General features: G+C 52.3%; 1 long non-coding RNA gene across 1 annotated transcript; it reads right to left on the reverse strand.

The window, feature by feature from the left end:
- Positions 1-3,319: 3,319 nt before the first annotated feature.
- LOC120935396 lies at positions 3,320-9,402 on the reverse strand. Its single transcript, XR_005748455.1, has 3 exons — positions 9,173-9,402; positions 6,769-6,861; positions 3,320-3,911 (listed from the first exon to the last, which is right to left on the reverse strand). It is a non-coding gene; the product is annotated as an uncharacterized LOC120935396 (long non-coding RNA).
- Between the last annotated feature and the right edge of the window lie 519 nt (positions 9,403-9,921).

A 9,921-nucleotide genomic window follows, 5' to 3' on the forward strand; every position in this document is an offset into this window, starting at 1 on the left:
TAGGACCTGCGTGTGTCCTTCTAGGACCTGCGTGTGCCCTTCTAGGACCTGCGTGTGTCCTTCTAGGACCTGCGTGTGTCCTTCTAGGACCTGCCTGTGCCCTTCTAGGACCTGCGTGTGCCCTTCTAGGACCTGCGTGTGTCCTTCTAGGACTTGAGTGTGTCCTTCTAGGACCTGTGTGTGTCCCAGAAGGTAGTGTGGGAGGGAGGAGGGGCCTGACATACTCTGAGATCACCATGGCGATCTTACCAGGAAGTGGGAGAAGGTACCTGTCAAAGCCAGGCACTTGCTCCCTCCCTCCCCCCAAAAAGTGGCAAATGTGGTAGTGGAAAGGGAGAGGAGCTTTCTTTTTTGGGTGGAGCTTCGCTTTAACTATTTTTCCAAATAATGTTTAATTACCCCCCAGCCCCCCATGTAGGAAAAAAAAGGACAGCGGGTGGGGTTCCCTCTCATTCTGGGGTGACTTTGTATGACGTCGCTCCAGTGTCACCACTCTTTTGCGCTCACAGGGGACGTGCAGCATGGATATCGCGGTCGCGCCTTGTTCCTAGAAACATGGCGCGATCTCGGTCAAGAGCCGATGACACAGCTCTTTACTCATGTGATCAGCTGTGTCCTATCACATGTAAACATGGAAGTGCCAGTTATCAGGCCCTCTCCTCGCCTCACACTGACAAAGGAGAGGCGAGCCGGTCAGCAGCATTTCCTCGTAGTGGAGACTGTACAAGTAATCAGGGCACCCAACAGTGCTGCCTTTCTGTCCCCATCAGTGCTGCCTTTCATTGTCCATCACTGACACCAATCAGGGCTGCCTTTCTGTCCCCTTCAGTTCCCATCAGTGACACCAATCAGTGCTGCATTTCAGTGCCCATCAGTGACACCAATCAGTGCGGCCTTTCTGCCCCTATCAGTGACACCAATTAGTGCTGCCTTTCTGTCCCCATCAGTGCTGCCTTTCAGTGTCCAGTGACACCTATCAGTGCTGCCTTTCAGTGCCTATCAGTGACGCCAATCAGTGCTGCCTTTCAGTGCTCATCAGTGACACCAATCAGTAGTGCCCATCAGTGACACCAATCAGTGCTTCCTTTCAGTGCCCATCAGCGACGCCAATCAGTACTGCCTTTCAGTCCCCATTAGTGCTGCTTTTCAGTGTCCATCAGTGCTGCCTTTCAGTGCCCATCAGTGACACCAATCAGTGCTGCCTTTCTGTCCCCATCAGTGCTGCCTTTCTGTCCCCATCAGTGCTGCCTTTCAGTGTCCAGTGACACCAATCAGTGCTGCCTTTCAGTGCCCATCAGTGACGCCAATCAGTGCTGAATTTTAGTGTCCATCAGCGACACCAATCAGTGCCCATCAGTGACACCAATCAGTGCTGCCTTTCAGTGCCCATCAGTGACACCAATCAGTGCTGCCTTTCTGTCCCCATCAGTGCTGCCTTTCAGTGTCCAGTGACACCAATCAGTGCTGCCTTTCAGTGCCCATCAGTGACTCCAATCAGTTGCTGAATTTCAGTGTCCATCAGTGCCCATCAGTGACACCAATCAGTGCTGCCTTTCTGTCCCCATCAGTGACACAAATCAGTGCTGCCTTTCTGTCCCCATCAGTGCTGCCTTTCAGTGCCCATGAGTGACACCAATCAGTGCTGCCTTTCAGTGCCCATCAGTGACTCCAATCAGTTGCTGAATTTCAGTGTCCATCAGTGACACCAATCAGTGCCCATCAGTGACTCCAATCAGTGTTGCCTTTCTGACCCCATCAGTGCTGCCTTTCAGTGCCTGCTCATTAGTGCCGCCTATCAGTGCCAGCTATCATGGCCCATAAGTGCCACCCATTAGTGCCCATCAGTGCCTTATTAGTGCCACCTAATCAGTGAAGGAGAAAAATTACTTACCACGTGATCAGCTGTCAGCCAATGACAGCTGATCATGTGATGTAAACAGAGCCGGTAATCGGCTGGTAGCGCGAGGAGAAGAAAAAAGCCGATCACCGGTGGCTGTCAGAGGGACACCGGTCCTGATCAAGGAAAGCAGCCGCCTGCTCATCTCTGCCACCTAACAGTACATAACAGTGCCGCCTATCACTGCCCATCAGTGCCACCTTATCTGTCCCCATCAGTGTCGCCTTATCAGTGCCACCTCATCATCGCATATCAATGAAGGAGAACAATTACCCGTTTTCAAACTTTTCCATCTTTTTTTGTTTAACAAAAACTAAAAACCCCCACAGGGATTAAAATACCACCAAAAGAAAGCTCTATTTGTGGGAAAAAATGATAAAAATGTAATTTGGGTACAGTGTTGCATGACCGCGCAATTGTCATTCAAAGTGCGACAGCGCTGAAAGCTGAAAATTGGTCTGGGCAGGAAGGGGGGATTTAAGCGCCCAGTAAGCAAGAGGTTAATAAATGTAAACAAAACCAGTAAAGAAACCTAAGCAAGTGAAAAAAAGTATAAAAAAAAAAAAGAAAAGTGCAAAATTTTGCCTATTTTTTATAAATATCCCCAATAAGAATAACGGACACCTTTCAATATACAGATTTTATTCTGCAACATTTTTCTAGAAGAGAACGCAGAACTGCTGATACAAAGACACATAGCCAGATTCAGGTACATGTGTGTATCTTTGCGGCGGCGTATCGTATTTACGCTACGCCGCCGTAAATCAGAGAGGCAAGTGCAGTATTCACAAAGCACTTGCCTCCTAAGTTACGGCGGCGTAGCGTAAATGGGGCCGGCGTAAGCGCGCCTAATTCAAATGAAGATGAGGGGGGCGTGTTTTATGTAAATGTTTGGTGACCCGACGTGATTGACGTTTTTTTGCGAGCGGCGCATGCGCCGTCCGTGTACATATCCCAGTGTGCATTGCTCCAAAGTACGCCGCAAGGACGTATTGGTTTCGACGTGAACGTAAATGACGTCCAGCCCCATTCACGGACGACTTACGCAAACGACGTAAATTTTTCAAATTTCGACGCGGGAACGACGGCCATACTTAACATTGACTAGGCCAGCTAGGGGGGAAGCTTTATGTTTACGCCGACGTACCTCTTACAGAAAAGGCGTATCTTCACTGCGCCGGGCGCACGTACATTCGTGAATCGGCGTATCTAGTCATTTACATATTCTACGCCAAACTCAACGGAAGCGGCACCTAGCGGCCAGCGGAAAAATTGCACCCTAAGATACGCCGCTCGTATCTTAGCCTAATTTAAGCGTATATGGTTTCCAGAATACGCTTAAATTTACGCCGGCGTAGATTCAGAGTTACGTCGGCGTATCTACTGATACGCCGGCGTAAAGCTACCTGAATCTGGCTAAGTGTATGTACTGAGGGAATGTCGGGGAAAACCGTCCGGAGTTTGCATTTGTTACGCCTTTTAAGGGCGGGGGAACCCTTTAGGTAAACTTGCTTGCAATTTATTTATCGCTATTTGTGTTCCACTGACAGAACTCCCAGAGATTAGAGTAGAACCACACAGGGGGACAGCGAGGAGCTGCAATGTATATTTCTGTTTTTAGAATCAGAAAAGTTCTAGTTTGGTCCTCCTGGGATTGCTTATCTCCGATATGGGAGTGGTAACTCCTCCCCCGAGGTACAAATTGCTGTTCTTGCTCTGCAGGTATTGTAATACATTACAGCCCCATCCATTGTCTAGTCACAGTGGGGAAGCCGATGATGAGTTGGAAGGATCTCTCTTGTTGAATTCTCTCAATGAATGTGTGGAGTTGTTAGCGCTTGTCCAGATCTCTGGCTCCATTTGTTGCAGCTTCCACAGCATTCATTACTGTGGCCCTCAGGGCCCCCTTCTCCAGTTCATGGAGTCCGTGTATGGTGGTGCCTCCGGGGGTGCAGACATCAGAGCGCAGCTTCGCGGGGTGCTCCTTACTTTGTAGAATCATCTTCGCTGCCCCCTGAAATAAGAGCGGCAAGGTGAGTTAGCGGTGGTGGCAAAACCTTTCCGACCACTAAACTCAAAATTCTGAATCCCGCGGACCACCAACATGAATTTCACATGCCTTATACAGAGTGCTCCGGCTCCCCCCCCCCTCGCACCACACTGCTGTCTTATACACACAACAGCTCCACCCCACGGCTGCCTTATACACACACAATGCACCACCTCTCTGCCCCCCCCCCACACCACTGCCTTATACACACAGAGCTCCACCCCACGGCTGCCTTATACACACAATGCACCACCTCTCTCCCCCCCCCCCCACACCACTGCCTTATACACAAAGAGCTCCACCCCACGGCTGCCTTATACACACACAATGCACCACCTCTCTGCCCCCCCCCCACACCACACTGCTGCCTTATACACACAGAGCTCCACCCCACGGCTGCCTTATACACACAATGCACCACCTATCTGCCCCCCCCCCCCCCACACCACTGCCTTATACACACAATGCACCACCTCTCTGCCCCCCCCCCCCCACACCACTGCCTTATACACACAGAGCTCCACCCCACGGCTGCCTTATACACACAATGCACCACCTCTCTGCCCCCCCCCCCCACCACTGCCTTATACACACACAATGCACCACCTCTCTGCCCCCCCCCCCCACACCACTGCCTTATACACACAGAGCTCCACCCCACGGCTGCCTTATACACACAATGCTCCACCTATCTGCCCCCCCCCCCCACACCACTGCCTTATACACACAGAGCTCCACCCCACGGCTGCCTTATACACACAATGCACCACCTCTCTGCCCCCCCCCCCCACACCACTGCCTTATACACACACAATGCACCACCTCTCTGCCCCCCCCCCACACCACTGCCTTATACACACAGAGCTCCACCCCACGGCTGCCTTATACACACAATGCACCACCTCCTTATACACACACAATGCACCACCTCTCTGCCCCCCCCCACACCACTGCCTTATACACACAGAGCTCCACCCCACGGCTGCCTTATACACACAATGCACCACCTCTCTGCCCCCCCCCCCACACCACTGCCTTATACACACACAATGCACCACCTCTCTGCCCCCCCCCCCCCACACCACTGCCTTATACACACAGAGCTCCACCCCACGGCTGCCTTATACACACACAATGCACCACCTCTCTGCCCCCCCCCCCACACCACTGCCTTATACACACAGAGCTCCACCCCACGGCTGCCTTATACACACAATGCTCCACCTCTCTGCCCCCCTCACACCACACTGCTGCCTTATACACACAATGCTCCACCTCTCTGCCCCCCTCACACCACTACCTTATACACACAATGCTCTATCTCTCTGCCCCCCCCCCCCACACTGCTGCCTTATACACACACAATGCTCCACCTATCTGCCCCCCACACCACTGCCTTATACACGCAATGCACCACCTCTCTGCCCCCCCTCGCACCACACTGCTGCCTTATACACACAATGCTCCACCTCTCTGCCCCCTCACACCACTACCTTATACACACAATGCTCTATCTCTCTGCCCCCCCCCATTGCACCACACTGCTGCCTTATACACACACAATGCTCCACCTATCTGCCCCCCCCCCCCCCCCCCCCACACCACTGCCTTATACACACAGAGCTCCACCCCACGGCTGCCTTATACACACAATGCACCACCTCTCTGCCCCCCCTCGCACCACACTGCTGCCTTATACACACAATGCTCCACCTCTCTGCCCCCTCACACCACTACCTTATACACACAATGCTCTATCTCTCTGCCCCCCCCCCCACACTGCTGCCTTATACACACACAATGCTCCACCTATCTGCCCCCCCCCCACACCACTGCCTTATACACGCAATGCACCACCTCTCTGCCCCCCCTCGCACCACACTGCTGCCTTATACACACAATGCTCCACCTCTCTGCCCCCTCACACCACTACCTTATACACACAATGCTCTATCTCTCTGCCCCCCCCCCCCACACTGCTGCCTTATACACACACAATGCTCCACCTATCTGCCCCCCACACCACTGCCTTATACACGCAATGCACCACCTCTCTGCCCCCCCTCGCACCAAACGGCTGCCTTATACACTCAATGCTCCACCTCTCCCCCCCCATTGCACCACACTGCTGACTTATACACACACACACACACAATGCTAACCCCCCCCCCCCCACACTGCTGCCTTATACACACTCAATGCTTCACCTCTCTGTCCCCCTCACACCACTGCCTTATACACTCAATGCTCCAACTCTCCCCCCCCCATTGCACCACACTGCTGACTTATATACACACACACACACACACACACAATGCTCCACCTCTCTGCCCTCTCATCGCACCACACTGCTGCCTTGTACATACAATACTCCACCTCTCTGCCCCCCTCCCCTTACACCGCAATGCTGCCTTATACACACACACACACACAATACTCCACCTCTCTGCCCCCCCTCACACCACACCGCTGCCTTATACACACACAATGCTCCACCTCTCTGCCCCTCCCCCCACACCAATTGTATTTAGGTCTGGACTGTGACTGGGCCATTCTAACACATGAATATGCTTTGATCTATTCTAAACCATTCCATTATAGCTCTGGCTGTACTTTAGTGTCGTTGTCCTGCTGGAAGGTGAACCTCCCCCCAGCCTCAAGTCTTTTACAGACTCTAACAGGTTTTCTTCTAAGATTGTCCTGTATTTGGCACAAGTAGTGCCACCTTTCCGCCGTATAAGTTAGTAATACGGGTCGCAAGTGGTTAATTAGACCCTGAATCATACATTTGTTTTCCCCTCTCCTATGAATATATACTCACCAGCAGAGTCTGGGCTGCAATGCGGCTAGACAAGGCACTGGGCATCCCCATCTTCACAGCGCCATCCGCCAAGGCTTCCGCAAACAGGTAAACCTGGAGACAAAAAACAAGAAAACGTGAGAAAGCCAAGATACGGGAGATCAGCGGCACCATTAACAACTACTTAAGGACCGCCCGCCGCAGTTGTACGTCGGCTGTTTGACGTGGAATACCGTTGTTATGGCAGCAGCTAGCAACCATAACCCCCGGTATCCTCTTCAACAGCGGGCGGTCCGCCTTCGGATAAAAGTGGTCTCAGCGCCGGATTCGCCGATCCAGTGGCTTTAGCCATTGTTTAGCGGAGCCGTCGGTAGTGCCGGAGAAAAAGTGAGGGAAAGATGGTCCCCACTTGGCACTGACCGTCAGTCCGTGCTCACCCGATCCCGATCCGCAGACGGAAGGAGAAATAGGATTTTCCTCTGTCTGCAGAATCTGAGGGTTGCGGACCCGGGTGAGATCGGGTGTCAGCACCCGCAATCTCATAGGGACCAATGTATGTCCCTTTTTCATCCGTAAACGGATGGGTGAGAAAGCGGACATACGGTCCGCCCGCGTGACAGAGCCCTTCGTTGTGACACTAACTTTGCCCCAAGGAGTTGTGCTGTGACATGATCCACCAACCTTGTTGTATGATACATGAATATTGTGCTTACAGAATGCCAAGGTGACCACACATGTCCTGTGCCATGCCATCAAATGCAGCCACTGTGCCCATCATTTATCGCCACTGTGCCCATCATTTATCGCCACTGTGCCATGCCACCAAACGCAGCCACTGTGCCATCAATTGTTGCCACTGTGCCATGGCAAATGCAGCCACTGTGCCATGCCATCAAACGCAGCCACTGTGCCATCAAACGCAGCCACTGTGCCATCAATTGTCGCCAGTGTGCCATGCCATCAAACGCAGCCACTGTGCCATGCCATCAAACGAAACCACTGTGCCATGCCAAACGCAGCCACTGTGCCATCAAACGCAGCCACTGTGCCATCAATTGTCGCCACTGTGCCCATCAATTGTCTCCACTGTGCCATGCCATCAAACGCAGCCACTGTGCCATGCCATCAAAGAAACCACTGTGCCATGCCAAACGCAGCCACTGTGCCATCAAACGCAGCCACTGTGCCATCAATTGTCGCCACTGTGCCATCAATTGTCACCACTGTGCCATGGCAAACGCACCAACTGTGCCATGCCATCAAACGCAGCCACTGTGCCATGCCATCAAATGCAGCCACTGTGAAATCATTTATCGCCACTGTGCCCATCAATTGTCACCACTGTGCCATGCCATCAAACGCAGCCACTGTGCCATCAATTGTCCCCACTGTGTCCATCAATTGTCGCCACTGTGCCCATCAATTGTTGCCACTCTGCCATGCCATCAAACGCAGCCACTGTGCCATTCTATCAAACGCAGCCACTGTGCCATCAAACGCAGCCACTGTGCCATCAAACGCAGCCACTGTGTCTTTAAACGCAGCCACTGTGCCATGCTATCAAATGCAGCCACTGTGTCATCAATTGTTACCACTGTGCCATGCTATCAAACGCAGCTACTGTGCCATGCCATCAAACGCAGCCACTGTGCCATGCCATCAAACGAAACCACTGTGCCATGCCAAACGCAGCCACTGTGCCATCAAACGCAGCTACTATGCCATCAATTGTCGCCACTGTGCCATCAATTGTCACCACTGTGCCATGGCAAATGCAGCCACTGTGCCATGCCAAATGCAATCACTGTGCCATGCTAAATGCAATCACTGTGCCATTCCATCAAATGCAGCAACTGTGCCATCAATTGTTACTATGCCATCAATTGTCGCCACTGTGCCCATCAATTGTCACCACTGTGCCATGGCAAACGCAGCCACTGTGCCATGCCATCAAACGCAGCCACTGTGCCATGCCATCAAATGCAGCCACTGTGAAATCATTTATCGCCACTGTGTCCATCAATTGTCACCACTGTGCCATGCCATCAAACGCAGCCACTGTGCCATCAATTGTCCCCACTGTGTCCATCAATTTTTGCCACTCTGCCATGCCATCAAACGCAGCCACTGTGCCATGCTATCAAACGCAGCCACTGTGCCATGCCATCAAACGAAACCACTGTGCCATGCCAAACGCAGTCACTGTGCCATCAAACGCAGCCACTGTGCCATCAAACGCAGCCACTGTGCCATCAATTGTCACCACTGTGCCATGTAAAAATCAGTGCAAGGGAGAGGGGGGTGTCTGGGCTGTCAAAAGAAGAGAGGGGGGGGTGTCTGGGGGGTATAAGTAAGATAGGGGGTTGTGCGAGGAGTAGAGAGGGAAGGTGTGAGGTAAGTTGTCTCCCCCCCCCCTTGTACTTACAGACACACTGTGTATGAAACATTTTCTTCCTCCCTCCGGTCATGTGAGAGAGACTGAGGCAGAACGGCTGACTTAATTCACTGCACAGCGGCGCTCTCTATTGCCACCTTCAGGCTGGAGGGAGGAGGGAGCTGAATCCTCTCTCCAGCTATCTGTCACCTCTGTACTGTGCATTGGAGCCTCGCGTCCACTGCACGGACGCGCGGGGGAAAGGACTCGCGGAAGGGGCGGGGCTCGGATGACTCATACCTGTACGCGGCGGCGGAGCGGCGCCATTTTGCTCCATAGACTCCTATGGACTGAAGTGATATCACGGAGGCTCTGCTCGCAGGACCGGTACAGCGCCCCACAGAGGACTAATCGGAGACTACTTCGACAGATTTTTCATCCTACATCCATCGGTGACACAGTAAGTCTCATTAGCGGTGATGTCAGTGTGTGTGAGGGGGGGGGGGGGGGGGGGAGATAGAGAGCTGGGCCGGCTTGTTGTGTAATGTGACCTGTCAGTGTTTTCTCTCCTCCTTTCTGGTCTGAGGAAGAGAAATCACTTTTCACAATATATATTGTTTTATATATATATTTTTTTTTTTTATTAAAGGGAGCAGAGGTCCCCAGGGCCCCGGATGGCAAACCCCCCCCCCTTTTTTTATATAATATATTTTTATTTTTTTTATTTCTTTTATTTTATTTTTTCTTTTTATTTAAGGGCCCAGAGGTCCCCAGGGCCCTGGATGGTAACCCCCCTTTTA

This window comes from Rana temporaria, chromosome 4, assembly GCF_905171775.1.
Source record: "Rana temporaria chromosome 4, aRanTem1.1, whole genome shotgun sequence".
NCBI lineage: Eukaryota > Metazoa > Chordata > Amphibia > Anura > Ranidae > Rana > Rana temporaria.